The sequence below is a fragment of the Vicugna pacos genome, chromosome 25, assembly GCF_048564905.1.
Source record: "Vicugna pacos chromosome 25, VicPac4, whole genome shotgun sequence".
Taxonomy (NCBI): Eukaryota; Metazoa; Chordata; class Mammalia; order Artiodactyla; family Camelidae; genus Vicugna; species Vicugna pacos.
In genome coordinates, this window is record NC_133011.1 from 10,928,172 (window position 1) to 10,949,935 (window position 21,764).

Genomic DNA, 21,764 nt, shown 5'->3' on the forward strand with positions numbered 1-21,764 from the left:
AGCCCTGACTTTGCAGCCAGTTGGTCAAAAGCGCAGGTAGCCTGGGAACCCCAGAGCTGGTGGCTAGTATACGGAGTGAGGGGAGTCTTAGCGAGGACTGAGCCCTTAACTCCAGGTTGTGTCAGAATCGCATCACAACTCTGTAGACACATGGTGAGAAAGACTGACACAGACTCTGGCCCTCATGGGGCTCACAGCCATGGCAGACACGGACTAAGCAATCCACGTGGGGACAACTCTGTTTGAAGTGAGTTATAGGGCACGGTGGGGCCTATGGCAGAAGCAGCTCCGGGCACCCAGAGACATGGGCAGGGGGCCTGGCTTGTATTCATTTATATTTGCGACAATTAGAATGATGGCTTGGCCATCACAGGTGCTCAGTGAATTATTCCTAATTGAAGTTGATGGAATAACACAACACTTTGTTCAGACCAGAACATTTTCCAGCTTAAAAATTCCTAGATGAGTGAACGCCTTCTCACTTGCCCAGATGGGTCATGCCACGTGGAAACCAGAAATATCCCCATCCCTGAGGCCCTCCTCGTTTCCTCTGACCTCTCCTGGCTTGTCTGCCATCTGCTTTTCTTTTCCTTCTCAACCCATCCCTCTCACCTCCCCCTTTCCCTCAGTCATTCTCTCTCCCTCTCCCTCGTATCAGAGGAAAACAAGGAACAATTATCTTCCTCCTTCGGAGTAAAGGACGGCTAAGCTCTTCTGCACTCACCATCAACAGTGATCTCGATATGAAAGGAGAAGAAGAGAGCACAGAGGGAGAGAAGAGAGAACTGGGGCCAGATTTCTCCTCCCGTAGAGCTCCAGGCAGGGTCCACAAAGCGATCCCATCAGCACCTGAAACGAAACCTGCCTGCCGCACCCGGCAGTGCGAGTAGACTAGAGGACCAGAACTTTGATGAAGGTGATGAAGAAATTAGACCCATCATCATCACTACACATCTAAACACTGATCCCTGACGATGTGCCAGGCATGGTTCTAGAGTAACAATTCATGTTTTCATAAATTATCATCCCAGGAAGGTTAGTGAACCGTAGCTCCAGTGAGTGGCAGATCTAGAACAAGGAGTCTTGTCCCTGAAATAGTCTATCTACAACTTCGCTCAAGTCCTTGATCCTCTCTGAGCCTCAGGTCTTTAAATCTGCAAAATGAAGCTTGGATCCATATTCCAAGGTCATGCAACAGCCAGTAAAGGAGCCAGGACTTGGCTCCGATCATGTGACTCTGAGCCCAGAGACCTTTCATCCACCCCGCAGCTCCCTCTGTCCTCTTCCAAATTACTGCTGTCTTTTGCCAAGTGACTAACTGGCAGAAGCAGTAAATGCCATGAGAGAGAAGGAAAACTTCAAAGAAAAGGTATCCCCAAACGCCTCACTGGGTGATTGAATGGGAATTTAGAGATGGGACAATAAAGTCCCTCGACCTAGTTTTATGTTTTTAATGGGAAGGAAGATATGGCTGCGGGGAAACAGAAAGGAGGTGATTTCCGTGGACCCCAACCTACTCCCTTTTGTGGAGAAGGTGAATGTAAGAACAAAGAACCACACAAACGTTCAGACTCCTGGGGCTGCGTAAGAGGCCACACAGAACAAGAGGTAAGCTGAAGCACATGGAGGGACCCTCACGGGAGAAGTGGTGGTGACAGTGATTAATAATTAGGAAGCTGAGGTCTAAAACTAGGCTTTGATCCCTTTGTTCATTTAGCTGATACACGCAGTGAGTCAGGGGCTCTGGAAGATACAAAGTTTAACAACACAACAGGCTCTGCCCTTATGAAACTTGGGCTCACGAACTTATAAAAACTTCCAGTAAAACACGAAGCAGTGCTTTAGCAACCAAACAATTCTCAGTATAGTTTCAGTTCAATGAAATATGATCATGAGTGGGGAAATGGCCAAACACAGGGGGAGCAAAGTCAAAAGCCTGTGTTTTAAAACATAATTGGTTTTAAAAATAGTTGGAGAAGATACTGGGACAACTGACAAAATGTGTATCTGGACTGTGGATTAGATAGTAATCCAGTATTAATGTTAAATTTCCTAGTTTTGTAATGTGGTTATGAAAGAGAATGTGCTTGATCTCAGAAAATATGCACTCGGGTATTTAAGGGTAATGGGTGTGATGTCTCCAAGTTACTATCAAATAGTTTAGAGAAACACACACACACACACACACACACACACACACACACACGGGGTGCGGGAAGGTGGGGAGAAAGAGAATGAGAGAGCAGAGAAGCCAAAATGAAAACATATGTAGAACCTACGTAATGGAATTAGAACTATTTGTACTAGAAATTTTTCAGTAAGTTTAAAATTATATTACAATTTAAAAGTGCCCCCCAGACGCCCACAACTGATACAATGGATAAACCACAGATGCTAATGGAACATCGTCTAACCCCAGAGAGGCTCTTTCTGGCTAGCGCTCTGCCTGGTTATGGTTTTTCCCATCTTCTGCAACCAAAACATTGGAAAATCTCAGGCTGGTTGCATGCCAAGCATGGAAAGGTGACATGTTTTAGACTGTGAGTCAAATGGCGATGTTTAAATGAACCAACTCAAACCAGTTTCTTGAAGAATTTATCCAAACACAGCTGTCAGAAAGACACCTTAATCAGAGTGAGACTGTTCAAGTCACAAAAATCACTAACCACCAACTGTCCTTAAGCTACAGCTGCTGCAGCAAACATACACAAAGGCAGTGTCCTTGAAATTTTGTAGAAATACAAGTATGTGTATGCATACGTGTGTACGTATGTTGTGAGGAGGAGGGAAAAGGGAAAGAAAAGAGAGAGAAGGAAGAATATCTGCTACTATGGACTGTAAGACAGTGTTTACTAAGATGACAACCAAGAAATAATACGGACAAACAGTTCAACTCTCTAGCCCCCTACTTAACTTCACAGGACTAAACAAGAAAAATGACTGAAAGAACATTCACTTTAAGGCGAAAACACGTCTGACTAACCCACATCATCATGCCCAGCTGGAAGGATATAATCATGTAACATCAACAATTACACTTCATTTTCATTTTGTCTTCAAAACACATTTCACCCAGAGTTCATTGTACAGCTTAATAAAATACAGAAATAGCAATCAGAGAAAAGTTAAATTCTGAACAAACCATATTTAAATAAAAATGTAATGCTTTTTCCCCTAAAGAAAAGAAATGAAAACAGAAAAGGTTTCTTCCTTAATGAACCTCAGAAATAAACACAAACACTATTGTTAACCTACTGGGATCTATGAAAGTAATTTTGATTCTTGCATTACTGAAAGAGATATAGTTCTCGTATCCTCTAAATTCTAATTAAACAAACAAGGAAAAAAGTTTTACAATGAACAATGCAGTCAAATGTAGACATTCTATTCAGAAGCAGTAATGTTAGCATAACAAGTGAGTTAAAAAAAGAAAAAGGAAAGAAATTATTAAAGAGACGGGCCGTGAAAAGAGAAGTTGGGGTTTTTTTAATGTATAAAGCCTTAATCTGAAGCCAAGCAGAGATGAAGATAAACAAAAAGTTGCCCTCCACAGCCAAAGAGCGTAATACCCAGGAAATCAAGTGAAATCAGTCTAAAATACTAACTACAGTTAATATGAGCTTAGTATCCTGGTGCCAAATGAAATATTAAAGCAAGTTCCCTATTTCCAGGGCTTTGTATCTTGGTGGCTGTATGATGAATCAGGATGTGTCTCGACAAACTCACTGGCAGCCTGGAGGTTATTTGTTTTCCTACCAAAAATAGTTGGAGTCTCCTAAACTGTGGAATGGACATGAAGTGATCAGAGCACTTGAGGAATCTGACTCAACCGTTGAATCAGGAAGATCAGTCAAGGGCTCGGGCTAAGGGCCTGACACTTTGCATGTACAGGAACCTGCTGGAACATGGTGACGGCGACCAAAAGATTAGGCAGTACTTGGTCTGCAATCTGCAAGGCACATTACACAGACTCACTGAGAAACACATTCCAGAGCTGATACCTCACTAGGCTGTCAGAATGGATTCCTCCAGACTGGAACCTAGCAGGTCAGGGTACCCTCGGCCCCCAGCAAAGGTTCCCACTTGGAATCAATTCCTCCACTATCACCTGAAAGAGGTGCAATTCTCTATCAGAAACCCTCTCCTCCTTCTGTCCTGGGACCTCAGCATCACCCAGACTATTCTACCTCTGTGTCAGGATACCTCCAAACCCCACTGGTATATCCTACGTGTGGCGAATTTCACCTCTCTGGGCCTCCATCCCCTCACCTACAAAATGAGAGGGTTGGACCAAAGGATCTCCAAAGGCCTTTGCGGTTCTAAAAATGGAATTACAATGAGCAATTCTGGATTCCAAACCCAGAGAAATTAATTTTTGACCCTCCACAGTCTTGGCCATGGGTGCTAGCCATCAACGTATTTTTATCTGGCCAAATCTCACAAGTATGTCTAGTTGGCCAAGATGGACCAAGAGCCTCCCCAACAGCTCTTAGGAAGTCTATAACCCTGTCACCATAACCTCAGAAGGCTTGCGGGTGTTTCCTTTTAGAGCAGAGTTGGTCTTATAAACTGGGGCTTAGTTATGACACCCCTGAACATAGGGAGCAGCTCAGTACAAGGAGGGACCTTCTTGGAACTCTTTCAAGGGACTGTGTTATTAAAGGACTGATAAAGATAAATTACACAGGTGTTTTACCAGCTTAAGGGATAAGAATAGTAGCTAGTATTTGTTGACTGTTTACCATGTGCCAGGACCTATTGTAGGATTTTGCATGATTATTTCACTAAAATCTCTTGTCAACCTTTTAAAATGGATTGTTATCCCTCATGTGCTCAAACAGAAGATGAAAATGGGCCCAGAAAAGATAAATAATTCACCCAAGGACACTCAGAACTAGAATTTGAACCCAGGCAGTCTGGTTTCAGAGTCATCATGCTTTAAAAAAAGGTTTCCTTTTAAATACAGCTGTACAGCATAGGAGAGACATTAGTCTTTTGACCTTCTAGTTGGCTTTTATTTAATTTTTTAAACTTTTTATTTGGAAACAATTCTGATCATATCGAAAAGTTGTAAAAAAACAGTACATTTGAACCGTTTAAGAGTAAGCTGCTGGCATTCTGCCCCATCACCTCCAGAAATGCTCTAGTGCATTTATTCTGTAACCGTGATGCAACCATCAAAATCTGGAAATTAATACTGAAACACTGCCGTCAGACCAGCCTCAGACCCCATCTAGGTTCACCCAATCACGTGTTTTCTAGCAAAGGAGACAGTTCAGAATCACAGGTTGCATTTAATTGTCACAGCTCTTCAGTCTCCTTCAATGTGCAACAGCTTTTGAAGTATTCCTCACTTTCATGACCTGAGCATTTTTTTTTTAAGTTACAGTTGAGTTATTTTACAGAATGGTCCTTTGATTTGAGGTTTCCTCATGTAACCTCACAGTGAGACCTGGATTGCACAGCTTTGGCAGGAACATCCCAGAAGTGACGCTGTGCTCCTCTGACTGACTCACCAGGTGGCATATCATTTTGCTTTGGTTCCATTACTGATAACGTTCACTGAGAAACCTGACAGACCCACCAGTCTCAATCACTAAGTATTTCATAAGAAGGCACCCTGAGACCATGTAAATATCCCGTTCCTTAAGAAACTTTCAAGTTATTTGTTTGTACGTTTATGCTAATATGGAGTCATTGATTCCTGTTTTATTTATTAGATTACAATCTGTTGCCATTTTTTTTTATGCTCAAAGTATCTCAGATTTGGCCAGGGGGAGACCTTTTAAACCAGCTTCTATGTTCTTTAGACATGCCCATCATTCTTTGAGTACCTTCTTACTTTTTTGGCACAATGTGGTGTTCCAGGTTCATCTTGTACTTTCCCTGCCATCGCTCTGGAATCAGCCAGTTCTCCAAGAAGCCCTGGTTTCTTTTAGAGGAAAATGGTATTTAGAAAACAAGATCTGGACACTAATGTGCTCACAGCTATTGTTCATGGCTGCCACTGACCTCTCTGCCCCCGATGTAGACATCCTCTACACCCCTCTCCAGCTTCAAAACCTTGTGACCCAACTTGGGCTCCAACATCCTTCCTGAGCCACCTCCACATCCTTCCTCTATTCTCATGATGCCCACCCCCAAGCCCCAACCCCTGAAGACTGAATGAACACCACCCTTGCTCAGCCCTATCTACTGGGTTTTGGACTGGATTGTTCAAGAGGACAGAGAAAGAGGAATCAGCCGGACTTCAGATCACTATGTTTGCTAATTCTTCCAGGTTCACAGGAAGGAACACTAAAGAGCTCCCACATGATTCATTTCCATTTTTCTGTACATTTCCATTGAGATCAAGATGCACTGGTGCCTACCACGCTGTTCTGTTTGCATTAGCATGGCCAGCGCCCCAAAACAATGGCAACACCAGATAGAACAGGATTTACTGAAGTAACTGCTAGAAGACCTTTAAACTTCAAAATCAGAGTTCTTTCACTCTTTTAAGAGCAGAATACAGTGAAGCAAACTGGCCCTGACCCATTTTTCAGGGGGAAAACATTAATTCAAGAGTATAAAGTAAAAATAATCATTTAATGTACTAGTATAACTGTTTTAAATGTGACGATAGTATGAGTACAGGAGAAAAAAAAAGGAAACAGCACAGCATGGGATATGGAGCTGTTCAATTCAGAACTGATGCCAACCTCTGCCACTTACTAGCTGAATGACCTTGGGCAAGTCAAAGGACTTCTGTGCACTTTGACTTCTCATGTGTAAAATGAGGAAGTATTAGAAAAGGAACAGTAATTATCATAAATTGGATCATTCCACATCTCTGCTTTTTAGACAGCCTCCCCAAAACGTTTCACTTTTCCAAACTCTCTATCTTGGCCTTGAGGACCCTTCATGGTTCTTATTTTAATTTTACCTTCATTAATATGGCCTGACCATCCTTGCATTTTTGATTCCTATTCTCCTTCTCTCCTTGGGGCTTTGCACTTGCTGTTTCCTCTGCCTGAAACACTCCCTTTGTCACTTAGGCCTCAGCCCAAACGTCACCTCTTCAATTTAAAGCCATTCTCTTCCACCCCAAGCACCCTCCATTACACTAGCCTGTTTCATTTTCACCACGGCACTCATCGCTGTCTGAAATGATCATATTTGTTGGTTTATGTCATCACTATCTACTGCTCCCACTAGAACATGAGAATATGAAAGCAATTATTCTGGTTGCTAGGATAGCATCTAGGACAGTGGCTGACACATAGCAGGTATGTCACAGTAAGTGTGAATGGCATAAATAAATGAATCAATGGTACTTTTTATGTGTCTTTATGAATATTAAATGAGATAATAAAAGTAAAATACTTATCATAGAACCTGGTACATAGTAAATCAACAATCTGTGGTATAATAAAAAATATCAAGGTACCCAAGTTCTAGCCTTGGGTCTTTCTTCAGCTGGTAGGATGATTTCTGGCAAGCCATAAATTCTCTGAGCCTTACTTTCTCATCTTAAATCCTGCCAGATCATCTCTGAGGTCTCTTCCAGGATTAAAATTCCATGGTTTTTCATATCTCACAGTCAAAGTTTCCAAGTTGCCTAATGGTAACTGAACTACTGCTGCCTTAGGAGCAACTCTAGATAAACAACAAGTTTCTACTGTGCAGCACAGGGAACTGTATTCATTATCTTGTAGTGACCTAGAGTGAAAAAGAATATGAAAAGAAATAGATGTATGTATATGTATGACTGAAACATTATGCTGGACACCAGGAATTGAGACAACATTGCAAACTGACTATACTTCAATAAAGAAATGAAAAGAACAGAAGCAACTCAAAAATGCTAATTGTGGTATTGCTTGACTATTACAGTTTCCATTTGCTAACTACACTTTTAGCTCAAGTTTACAAGGGGTTTCCAAGCAACTCTGAAGAGTTCCTGTGTTTTCCACTGCACCTCAACTCTTTCCCCTGCCATAATTTCCAGGCACAAAACAGAGGCTGGCTTGATCTTAACATCATCTGGCCTGGACTATATTGAAATATGTATCAAAACAAAACTCAGGAAAATTTCAGAAAGCACAGTTAAAGGTTGGTGTTTCACTCAGATATCTTAGTGAAATTTTTGGGCCCTGGATAGAAATCTACAATCCTGGGGACATCAGATTATCTCCAAAGAGAGAGTTTCTAGAAACACTATTAAAACAGAGAACGAAACGGTGGCTCATTCATTTTGTTATTTCCAAGAAACAATGCAGTAGCCTACACTGTCCACTCAAAAGTCCAGGATGATCCTCTCAGTGACACTGAAGTCAGTGACTTAGTAATCATCCAGCCTTGAAAAATGATTCTAGGTTAAAAACAAAGCAATGTGTCTCACAGACAAAGCTGTGTCGTGGCCGAGGCTGCCAAACTAAGTTGGGAGCGTGCATTCATCGCTTACCTTGATCATCCAACAGAACAAAAAATGAACACAAAAGAAAAAGGATAAACATCTCTTTCCATTCAGCTTGCCCTCATTCCTAGATAGTTTATGCCAATCAAGCCAATTCTGCTGCTGGTTTGGTAACTAGCTTCAGTCAAACCACTTTTAGTGCTTCCAACAGTCTCTTCCCTGATTAGTACCTGGAAAATCTCCTTACATTTAACTGACTTAATTAGTTTCCCCAGCAGGGCTAGACAAGGGAAGGGTGGTTCCCTGTCACCATTGCCAAATGTCACCAGGAGAAAGGAATCATCTGATTTAGCATTTCTGTTGTATAACAACAGTCTCACCCTCACCCCTTCCTCCTGCAACATATTACAAAAATCAAGGGTTGAAGCCTTGTTACCCAAAGTCCTTAGAATGGCAGCAATGGCAACACCTTCGAGCTTGCTAGAAACTTGGAATCTCAGACACTTCTCCAGACCTACTGAATTTGAATTTGCATTTACAGGATCCCCAGGTAATTAACACGCACATTAAAGTTTGAAAAGCATCAAGGTAGAATAATCTCTTTGAGGTATTCATTTCAAATGAAATAAACTTATTCCCATTCAGCTCCTATTCATTTGGAAAGAAGGGAAATAGATTATTAGGCTTGTTTGTCTTAGAGCAGTAACTGATAATTAACTCTATGGGGACTTTTTGTAGTATTATTTTGGTCTTGGAATTTATTCTCCCTTTTTATGCAATAAGATTCTCATAATCCTAGAGCAAGTTAAGAAAATGAGATGTATTAAGCAATATACCACTAGTATACTAGTAAATTGGTTTTCTGGAGGCAGAAGTCCTGATTTGTACCATTTGCCAATTTCCATGGTGTAAATGCTCATTCATGATCAATTTAAAGCTGCCATGTAAAATTCCAGAAAATTTGAGAGTTGACTTTCACAAACTGTTCCAATACTGAAAGACCCTCAAAAAGGAAACCTCTTTTCAAGTCATGGCCACTCCTTGCTCAAATCTATTCAAAATGAGATGACATCAGACTTCCTAAACATCCTTTTCGTTACGTCACTCATGCCTCTGCTCCCAAACCTTAGAAGCTTCCCTATTAATCGTTTAGTGCACACATCTAATCTCCTTTCCCTATTTTTCAAAACTCCCTCTCCTTCCTCATACTCCACTTATCCCACTTCATTTTCTAGTTCTCCTTAACATATTCCATATGCCCCACTTCTGTTTCCTGCAGCTCATCAGTTCTTGAGTCATAACTGAGGAAGCACATTACTCCAGTTGCTGCTGGCATCTAACTCCCAACATTGAAGGACAGGACTGCAAAGGGCAGAACACAGCAAATGGCAGATGGAGAAATGGAAAGAATGTGAGTGCTGATAACATTTCTGAGTGGCTGAATCAACCTTCCCTGAACTCGCTCTTCTTATGGACTTTCCATTATAGAAGGCAATAGACATCTAGATTTTATACCTGCAACCAAAAGCAAAACTAACAGTGGGTCTATAGCAAAAGCTCACTGATAGAATAATAAGCCATGCCATTGCAAACCCAGACGAGGCTGTCACCAACATGGCCTGCAATGGTTCCCCCAGTCCTGTAATCAAGGGAGAGAGGAACTATCTGGGAAGATACCAGTGAGGAGTTGATATTGACAACAGTGCATTACAGTAGTTCATAATCTCATTGACTCTTAGATTGGGAAGAGATCTTAATGGTCTTATAATTTTACTTCCCACCAAAAGTATCCATGATGGGTAATTACCAGCCTCTTAAAATGAATGGGAATTGATACTCTTCTAAGGCAGTACATCCTATTTTATTATTTACTCTATTTATTGTTTTAAATTCTTTGTGACAAGCTAACATATGTTTTTTCATAATTTCTAGTCACTGGTCATAATTCTCCTGCCTTGAATCACACATAAAAAGACCTTGAGATACAGGAAAATATTGATCATGGCTTGTCCCTTCTAAGTACGGTATTCCCCACTTCCCAGACCTCTCACCAGCTCTCATCTCTGGAAAGAAGGACAGGGCCCCATGGCATGCCTCTAGACAGATCTCTACACACTGACATCAGCCCACATCAGTCTACTTTCTTTGCACACAATGTTTCAATCTGCTAAAAATCTAAACTTTCTCTAATTTGACCACAAGAAGATAGTATTAGTCAAGGTAACACCAGTTGCTGTAATCAGATTTCAGTGGCTTAATCCAATAGAAGTTTATTTCTCCTTTACAAAGATGCAAAAGCAAAGTTCTGACTGGTTATGACTTAGGGTCTCAGGATCTTTCTGTCTTGTGGCTCCACCAACTTCAATGTCTGGCTTCTAAAGCTACCAGAGAAACAGAAAGAGCACAAGGATCTGGTAAAAGGTGTAGTTACGGGCCAAGTCTGGAAGTGGTGCACGTCACTTCCACTCACATTCCACTGGCCAAAACCCAGTGAGATGGCACATGTGACTAAAAACATACGCCTGAGAAACACATTTAGTTGTGTGACCAGGAGGAAGAGGACACAAGCTTGATGAACAGCCAGTAAATTTCTGCCACAAACACCATTTAAAAACATCTATCTAAATATCTAAATGTATACAGAAATTCAAATTATCCAGGAGGACAGACAAAGACTTGCCCAACTTTGAAAAACAAAAGGTGGAGTCCCACAGGAAAAGAGGTGTGACAGCACACTCTGTATATTTCATAAAAATAGAAAATATTTTGGCACAAAATGGGAAATACCTAAAAAAGAATGCTTCCAAAAGGTTTCCTAAAGAGTGCATTAGGAAAACTCACTTCCTCCAAAGCATAATAAAAAAAGCAATAGTAAGTCAAAAGTAAAAACACTTATTTTTAGAAAATATTTTCTGCTGCCTAAATTATTTATAAGGAACAGCAATGCTGTGCTATGTTATTCTCACAATATTATTCAAATCTATTTGTTATTTAACAATATGAAACAGGAGATCATAAAGAGTAAATTGATATGTAAAATTCTGCTGGCATAAAAAGCTAGATGTTTCAGGACAAACCTCAGGAGGACTTTTAAATTTCTTCTAATATGAAGCTTCACCCTTGATAACTACCACCAGATAATGGATGATATTTCGTTACATTTTGTGACACATTTAGAATTTACCAAGCCCTTTCACATATTAGATTAAATAGTATGAAATTGCCAATATTTGGCTGTTTTTGACTTACAAAACCAGTTTATATGATTTGACCTGATACTTTACAACTTTCAACCTTCTGTAGAATAAATAGGTCCAAGCTTTTAGGTTTGTTTCATTCTGGGAAATGTAAACAGCAGGAATAAATCTAATTACATGTATGTGTATATAGGTAACAAAGCATTAATCATTTGGCTTAGCCATTTAGGTACTACTCCCAAAATGCTCTCAGAATATAAATAAATAGACAAACAAATAATAAACTATGAACATTAAGTATCTTGCCTCAAATTTGCCTCTTATTAACTTCATTTTTCTAATCAATGGATTATCTCTGCAGGGACTTAGCCAACACAAACCTTTTCCAAGCCCACCTCCAGACACTCAGGATGCAACCTCCTTTATGCTTTTTATATCTTATTCCTTAACAAGGAAATTACGGAGGTTTATTCATTTACTTAAGCTGCTTTTTCCTATTTCTACTTTTCCTTCCAACCTCTTTGTAGCCATGTGGACATTTTAATTGCATTATATACTGCAATGCAAGTGTTAATAACAAAATCATCCCATTCTAATCTCCCATCGCTGCTCCCACCTGCCCCCTCATTGAGGGCAGATTTCTACCATTCACAGGTGACTGGATAAAGAAGATGTGGTATATTTATACAATGGAATACTACTCAGCCATAAAAACCGACAACATAATGCCATTTGCAGCAACATGGATGCCCCCGGAGAATGTCATTCTAAGTGAAGTAAGCCAGAAAGAGAAAGAAAAATACCATATGAGATCGCTCATATGCGGAATCTAAAAAAAGCAAACAAACAAACAAACAAAAACAAAGCGTAAATACAGGACAGAAATAGACTCACAGACAGAGAATACAGACTTGTGGGTACTAGGGGGGTGGAGGGTGGGAAGGGATAGACTGGGATTTCAAAATTGTAGAATAGATAAACAAGATTACACTGTATAGCACAGGGAAATATACACAAAATGTTATGATAACTCACAGAGGAAAAAATGTGACAATGAGTGTGTATATGTCCATGAATGACTGAAAAATTGTGCTGAACACTGGAATTTGACACAACATTGTAAAACGATTATAAATCAAAGAGTCTGAACATTTTGAGAATTTTTGTGGCCCCAACCAATAAAGCTCTATCTGCCCCCCAAAAATAATTTTATAAACTGAAATAACCACATTCTAGCAGCATGTTCCTCTATGTACTTGTTAAGTTTCGAGGCTCAAATCTGACACGTGGTTTAACAAAAACTAGACAGCTCTTCAGGAGCACATTACAGATCTCTACTTCTACCAGCATTGTCTCAGGCTTGATTTTAAAAAACAGTTCAGAAGAAACCCACAAACCCACTGAACTGGATCAACTGTGCCTGTTACAATGTTGTTTAAATTTCTCCCCATGCAGAGATCATTCACCCGAAGGGTTCTAAGGATACAAAGCATAAGACTGCAGAGTCTATCATGGTCTTCAAATTAACTTCTGCTGTCTTGGCAACATCATCCCTTCCCTCAGAGTGCAAAGGTTAAGCGATGGCCCAAAGAGGTACTGGACTCACAGCAGACACCAATCAGTCTTGCCTCTGTTGTTTACTGAAATGGCTCAATAAAAGACAGAGACCTCAGGAGGACTGACCCAACCTCCTGACTCTATTGTTCTCCACCTGGCTGCCCTCCTGACCCCAATCCTGCTCCCTCTTCCCTTCATCTTGTAGCTTCCAGCCATGAGAAAAGGTATGAGAAAATATGTAATGGGTCAGAAGAAAGCCCTGTCATCTTCTGCACCAGAGAGAGAGGGCCCTTAGACTTGTCTTGGTGGGAAGAGAATCAGGTCCAAGTAGCTTTTCCATGTGTTTTTACCAAATTTCCAGCAGGGGCATATGAGGAGGAAGTGAATGATCATGCTGACGAGGACGGAAAATGCTGTGCAAATAAGAGTTTCTACCTCTGAAATGCACTGGCAACAAACCAAAGCACAAGCCAAAGACCTGGACAAAATCCAGTGCTTCCAATGGCAGAGAAAGCACCTGCTGGAGGGGCTGGGTGAGGAAGCAGCCCCGGGAGAAGTATGTCGGCTTGAGGGGCAGCTGGAGCTGGGCTCTAGACTTGGATGGGACACTCAGGTTGACCCAGCACACAAGCTCATTCACCTCAGTGTCCAGGTCTAAAGGTGGGACAAAAATGTTGACTTTAAAATACTGTAGAGATTAAGTGAGATCATCTGTGCACTGCACCTGTAAAGTGTAAGGAAATGTCCTTCCCCCTTTGCCTCCTTCTTTTTCTTAGAATGGCTGTGAAGAGACTAACAAAACCCCCTTTGCAACCTGAGGAGAATGTCTACAGGAATGATGAAGTTTGCGAGCTAATATGAAATCTACTACTCAGTGAACAAAACTTATCTCTGGAGAGTTCATCACCAATCACATTTTTCAAGCGTCCTCAGTGTCTGACACTGCATTGAAAATTACTTTTTCCCAATCTGCCTACATAGTTTAGAAATATTTCAGTGTGAACTTTGTGGGTTAGGGGAATCATGTAATTAACTGAGATAAAGTCTTGAAAAAGAGCAAACCCTTCTCTCCACAATGAACATTGCTCCCCTTCTCCAATTTAGGTGTCCAGAGTGAGGTCACACTGACAGACCGTGACCCCAGAATCCCCAAGAACTGGGTAGATAAGCCGGATCTGGGCTAGCAAACAGCTCTCAACAAACAGAGTCAATATGTTTGTTCATCTGTAGTGGGAAGAAACAGTAATTATAACTTCAAGAGTATCTGGATGAGCTACAGTGAAACAAAGAACTCCTAAAGCGCACTGGCAGAGAAATTAATGAGGATTAGTGAGGGAGGTGTATTTAGAGATGCCCCAAAGCAGGAGAGGCATGAGGAGGAGAAGAGCAGGGACGTGGCTGGACAGGACGCTGGGACGGCACCTAGACAGGGAATGTGAGGAAAACTGGCAGAGAGAAATTTTCTGTTTTAAGCATATGACCAGGGGACCTTTTTAAACTAATACATTTTATTTTCCATAAAAATTGTAGATTTATGTGAAAATTAAGAAGATGGTAAAAAGAGTTCCATATACCACATCCCCTCCCTATATAGCTTCTCATTATTAATATTTTACATTCACATGGTATCTTTGTTATAACTAAAAAGCCAGTATCGATACATTGTTATTAACTGAAGTCCATAGTTGATTCAGATTTCCTTAGTTTTTACCTAATATACTTTTTCTGTTTCAGGTACCACATTAGATTTAGCTGCTACATCTCCTTAGGCTCTTCTTGGCTGTGACAATATTTCAGACTTTCCATGGTTTGGTGACCTTGAGAGTTTTGAGGAGTACTGCTCAGGTACATTATAGGATGGCCCTCTGCTGGGACTTGTATGATATTTTTCTCATAATTGGACTGGGGTTTTGAGGTTTGGGAGGATGATCATAGAGATAAAAATGTATCACATCATATCAAGGGTGCATACTATCAACGTTTTAAGGCAACTGATGATGACCTTGAACACCTGTTAGATTTCACCACTGTGAAGTTATTCTTTCCCCATCTTTTTCATGCTGTCCTCTTTAGAAGGAAATCACAGTGTGAAATGAAAAAAATAGAAGTTATGGTCCTCAGGAGAATTTTTTAGAACAAAACTAATACTTAATCCTAAATTATATCCACTCTGCTATCCCCTAACTAGTATCTCTAAATAGTTGGGATAGGTCTACTTGCACACAAATACCACACTTGAGAATTATTTAGGGGAAACCAAAGAGAGGGAGCTGGTAACTTCACACAGGGCAGAGAGAGAACAGCCACAGATGAGTCACACACGTGACCAAGAGCTCAGGAGCAATCAGAAATCAGGTCCTAAGACCATAAGCCACCAAGATTTTAGAGCACCTAGGATGGAGTTCAAGTCCATTTTACGTACATTTCAAAGAATAAGGTGACCTATGTAACATCTGAGTTACACATTTACCTGCACTGTATTTATTTAATAGCTACCAAAAGACAGGCACTGCACTAAGTGCAGAGAAGCTGGGGGAGGACACAAAGATGAAGTGAACATTGCTTCTTCTCTAAAGAAATAATATTAGACAAAAATACCAAAAGAAAGGAAGGAAGGGAGGGAGGGAGGGAGGCAGAGAGGGAGGGAGGAGGGAGGGAGGAAGGAAGGAAGGAAGGAAGGAAGGAAGAAAGAAAGGGAAAGGAGGAAGGAAGGAAGGGAGGAAGGAATTTGGAAAAGAAAAGAAGAGAAAAGAAAAAAGAAAAGAAAATTACAGGCCAATATCACTGATGAACACAGATGCAAAAATCTTCAACAAAACATTAGCAAACCAAATTCAGTAGTATATTAAAAAGATCACACACCATAATCAAGTGGGATTTATTCCAGGGATGCAAGAACGATTCAACATACACAAATCAATCAACATGATACACCATTAAGAAACAGAAGAATAAAAATCATATGATCATCTCAATAGACACAGAAAAAACTTTTGACAAAATTCAACATCCATTTATAACAAGAGCTCAACAAAGCAGATATAGAGGAACATATAATAAAGGCCATATATGACAAGTGTACAGCCAACATTATAATGGTGAAAAGCTGAAAGCATTCCCTCTGTGATCAGTAACAAGACAAGAATGCCCATTCTCATGACTTCTATTCAACACAGTACTGGAAGTCCTAGCCACAGCAATCAGATAGATATATATAGATACATAGATATATATGGAATCCAAATTGGAAAGGAAGAAGTAAAACTCATGTTTTACACCTGTTCACAGATGACATGATGCTATATATAGAAACCCTAACGACTTCACCAAAAACTATTAAAATCAATAAATGAATTCGGTAAAACTCCAGCATACAAAATTAACATACAGAAATTGGTAACATTTCTATACACTAACATTGTGTATCACCAGAAAAGAAATTAAGAAAACAATCCTGTTTATGACTGCATCAAAGAGTAAAATACCTAGAAATAAATCTAAGCAAAGAGGTTAAAAAATCTGTACTTTGAAAACTATGAGTTATTGATGAAAGAAACTGAAGATGACACAAGCAAATGGAAAGATAGACTGTGCTCATGAATTGGAAGAATTAATATTGTTACAATAATCATAGTACCCAAGGCAATCTAAAGATTCTATACAGTATCTATCAAAGTACCAATGGCATTTTCCATAGAACTAGAGCAAATAATCTTAAAATTTGTATGAAATCACAAAAGACTCTGATTAGCCAAAGCAATCTTCAGAAGAACAAAACTGGAGGCTGCCTGATTTCAAACTATATTACAAAGCTACAGTAATCAAAATAGAATGGAATAGAATAGAGAGCCCAGAAATAAACCTAAGCTTATATGGTCAAATAATCTACAACAAAATAACCAAGAACATACAATGGGGAAAAGACAGACTCTTCAATAAATGGTGTATGGAAAACTGGACAACTACATGTAAAAAAATTAAACTGGGCCACTTTCTCACACAAATACAAAAACAAACTCAAAATGGATTAAAAATTTACATGTTAGATCTGAAACTATGAAGCCTCTATAAGAAGACCTAGACAGTATGCTCTTTGACATTGGTCTTAGCAGTATTTTTTTGGATGTCTCTTCAGGCAAGGGAAACAAAAGCAAAAATAAACAAATGGGACCACATCAAACTGAAAACCTCTTGCACAGTGAAGGAAATCATCAACAAAACAAAAAGGCAGCCTTCTGAATGGAGGAAAATATTTGCAAACAATATATTCAGTAATGGGTTAATATTCAAAATATATAAAGAACTTTTACAACTCAATATCCAAAAAATATAATAAAAACAGGCAGAGGATCTGAACAGATATTTTTCCTAAGAAGACATACAGATGGTTAACAGACACATGAAAAGATGTCCATCACTAATCATCAGGGAAATCCAAATCAATACCATCATGAGAAATCACCTCACGCCTATAAGAATGGCAATTATCAAAAAGACAACTAATAACAAGTACTGGTGAAGATGTGGAGAAAAGGGAACCCTAGTACATCATTGGTGGGATTATTAATTGGTGCAGCCACTATGGAATACAGTACAAAGGTTCCTCAAAAAATTAAAAATAGAACTATACTATGATCCAAAGTATTTATGCAAAGAATATGAAACACTTACTTAAAAAGATATATGCACCCCTATGTTCACTGCAGTATTATTTACAATAGCCAAGTTACGGAAGCAACCTAAGTGCCCATCAATAGATGAAAAGATAAAGAAGATGTGGTATACATACACAATGGAATATTACTCAACCATAAAAAATCAAATTTTGCCATTTTTGACAACTTGAGCAGATCTAGAGAGTGCTACATTAAGTGAAAAACGTCAGACAGAGAAAGAGAAACACAGTATGGTTTCACTTATTTATGAATCTAAAAAATGAAACAAATGAACAAACAAAATTAAAACAGACTCACAGATACAGAGAACAATGGGTGGTTGCCAAAGGGGAGGAGGATGGAGGTTGGGTAAAATAGGTGAAGGGGATTAAGAAGTACTAACTTCCAGTTATAAAACAAGTAAGTCACGGAATGTGATATATAGCATAAGAAGTATGGTCAATAATATTGTAATAACTTTGTATGGAGATAGATGGTTACTAGACTTACAGTGATCATTTTGTAGTGTATTTAATTGTCAAATAATTATATTGTACCCCTGAAACTAACATAATATTGTATATCAACTATATTTAATAAAAAGAAGTGGCTGGGGGCAAGAACTTTACTCCTTCCTACACCAATAATTTCTCCCTAAAAGCCAATCTAATTTTTTTAAAGAATATTATTTGATATAATTAATCACCATTTTACTAATTTTCCATATAGTGTATATTTTTGGAAAATTTTTAATTTTATAAATTTTTAAACATTTTTATTGAGTTATAGTCATTTTACAATGTTGTATCAAATTCCAGTGTAGAGCACAATTTTTCAGTTATACATGAACATACATATGTTCATTGTTACATTCTTTTTTGCTGTGAGCTACCACAAGATCTTGTATATATTTGCCTGTGCAATACAGTATAATCTTGTTTATCTATTCAGCATATGCTTGTCAGTATCAACAAATTTTGAAATCCCAGTCTGTCCCTTCCCACCCCTGCCCCCTTGGCAACCACAAGTTTATATTCTATGTCTATGAGTCTATTTCTGTTTTGTATTTATGCTTTGTTTGTTTTTTGTTTGGTTGGGTTTTTTTAGATTCCACATATGAGCGATCTCATATGGTATTTTTCTTTCTCTTTCTGGCTTACTTCACTTAGAATGACATTCTCCAGGAGCATCCATGTTGCTGCAAATGGCATTATGTTGTCGGTTTTATGGCTGAATAGTATTCCATTGTATAAATATACCACCTCTTCTTTATCCGGTCATCTGTTGATGTACATGTAGGCTGTTTCCATGTCTTGGCTATTGTAAATAGTGCTGCTATGAACATTGGGGTGTAGGTGTCTTTTTGAAGTATGGTTCCTTCTGGATATATGCCCAGGAGCGGGATTCCTGGGTTATACAGTAAGTCTATTCCTAGTCTTTGGAGGAATCTCCATACTGTTTTCCACAGTGGCTGAACCAAACTGCATTCCCACCAGCAGTGTAGGAGGGTTCCCTTTTCTCCACAGCCTCTCCAGCATTTGTCATTTGTGGACTTTTGAATGATGGGCATTCTGGCTGGTGTGAGGTGATACATCATCATAGTTTTGATTTGCATTTCTCTGATAATTAGTGATACTGAGCATTTTTTCATGTGCTTATTGATCATTTGTATTTCTTCCTTGGAGAATTGCTTGTTTAGGTCTTTTAACCATTTTTGGATTGGGTTATTTGTTTTTCTCTTATTATGTCATATGAGCTGCTTATATATTATGGAGACCAAGCCTTTGTCTGTTTCATCGTTTGCAAAAATTTTCTCCCATTCCGTAGGTTGTCTTTTTGTTTTACTTCTGGTTTCCTTTGCTGTGCAGAAGCTTGTAAGTTTCATTAGGTCCCATTTGTTTATTCTTGCTTTTATTTCTATTGCTTGAGTAGACTGCCCTAGGAGAACATTTTTGAGATGTATGTCAGATAACATTTTGCCTATATTTTCTTTTAGGAGGTTTATTGTATCTTGTCTTATGTTTAAGTCTTTGATCCATTTTGAGTTGATTTTTGTATATGGTGTAAGGGAGTGTTCTAGCTTCATTGCTTTACATGCTGCTGTCCAGTTTTCCCAACACCGTTTGCTGAAGAGACTGTCTTTATTCCATTGTATATTCTTGCCTCCTTTGTCGAAGATGAGTTGACCAAAAGTTTGTGGGTTCATTTCTGGGCTCTCTATTCTGTTCCATTGGTCTATATGTCTGTTTTTGTACCAATACCATGCTGTCTTGATGACTGTAGCTCTACAGTGTTGTCTGAAGTCTGGGAGAATTATTCCTCCAGCTTCTTTCTTTCTCTTCAGTAATGCTTTGGCAATTCTAGATCTTTGATGGTTCCATGTAAATTTTATTACGATTTGTTCTAGTTCTGTGAAATATGTCCTGGGTAATTTGATAGGGATTGCATTAAATTTGTAGATTGCCTTGGGCAATATGGCCATTTTAACAATACTGATTCTTCCAATCCAGGAGCATGGGATATAAATTTTGATATACACACTAAGAAAGATAACGTGTGCTTGCTTTTTAAATTTACGTTCAAGACAAGTGAGTCCCTATTCCATTCCCCACCCCCAACAACAAGGTGACTGCCCCCAACACTCTTCTATGTAGAAATTCTGGAGCCACCACATGTAATACAGGCAGGCAGTCTACTATGATGGCTTTCTGACAAATAAGAAAATGCAAGCACAGAAATGATGGGTGATCGCCCAAGCTTTTGGATTTGTAAGCCAAATAAAGAACCAGAATTAGAGCATCTCTGAGTCTGCCTGCTGAACCATACTGCTTTCCATCTTTAAATGTTTAATAGCCTAGCGCTTACATGGACAACTCAGACACACGAGTTGATGCAAGCAGAAAGGCAGTGACACTTTCTGCAAATTTTTTGTGTTCAAAACAGCAATAAGAGATAAAACAACTAAGGACATGCTGCCAAGAAGTAACTGCCATTCTGGAAATCACACATGCATTCAGGGTAGAAAGGTTTATGGTCGCACCCCTTTAGCTGCACCACAAAGGGCAGGAAATGGAAAAACAGCACCCCTGGTCATAAGTCAGTGCTAATATTTTGAAGTAAAACAAAGTATACATCTATGTAAGCTACAAATATAGATTCCATACATACTAAGTCAATGCAATTGACCCATGTAGATAGCACCCTAGAACATTTGATCAAGAGGGAATCTTAGATCACCGCAAACAGGGATTTTCTGTGCTTCTTAAGCCCTAGAACCCTGTGTCTAAATGAAACATTATTTAGTTGAGTGGACTGGCCCAGTGATCCCCCTTGGCTCTGAAGGGGATCAAATAAATAGTTTGAAAACTACTTCTGTAATCCAATTTCCTTATTTTACAGGACTATTTGAAAATACGTGAAGATTAAGATACAATTGCATGAACTACAGTTGTGTATATGTGTGTGTGTGTGTGTGTGTGTTACAGCTCTGAGCTTTTTCTTCATGTTCCAAAAGTTTGTAATATCTGCTAAAGCTTCTCAAGTTTAAGCCTGCATAGGAATCACCCGGAGAGCTGCTAAACACAGTTTTCTGAACCGCAATCCAGAGATGCAGACTCCAAAGGACAGAGTGTAGTCACGAATTTGCACTGCTAAACAGCCCCAAGGTGCTGCTGCTGGTCTGGGAACCCTACTCTAAGTACCTGCCCTAAAGGACGACCTATAGATAAAGTCTCGCACTATTGGAAAATGAGGGCACTTAAACGCTCTTCTGTCCAACACAGCACGGTGCTTGCAAATGCTTGCTGAACAATGACCGATCAATGGGAGCTCTAGGATGTAAGGTCAGCCGCTGCACTGAGCAGCTCTGTGACATTGGATATGACACTTCTTCTCATGGGATCAGTGCCCAGGTTGACACTCACATAAGTAGCCTCATTCCATTAGAAGACTTCCACA

The 21,764-nt window shown here is 39.4% G+C and overlaps 1 protein-coding gene across 9 annotated transcripts in view; it reads right to left on the reverse strand.

The window, feature by feature from the left end:
- NCALD (neurocalcin delta) overlaps window positions 1–21,764 on the reverse strand; it is a 365,895-nt gene that overhangs the window by 202,732 nt on the left and 141,399 nt on the right. Inside the window, exons 1-2 of one of the 9 annotated variants that reach the window (XM_072949558.1) lie at window positions 6,926–7,172; window positions 5,843–5,932 (exon numbers count right to left, since the gene is read on the reverse strand). The exons of the other annotated variants lie outside the window; for them this stretch is intronic. The gene's annotated coding sequence lies outside the window, so the exon portion shown is untranslated. Of the gene's footprint in view, window positions 1–5,842; window positions 5,933–6,925; window positions 7,173–21,764 lie in introns of those variants that run through there. 9 annotated transcript variants of the gene reach the window in all.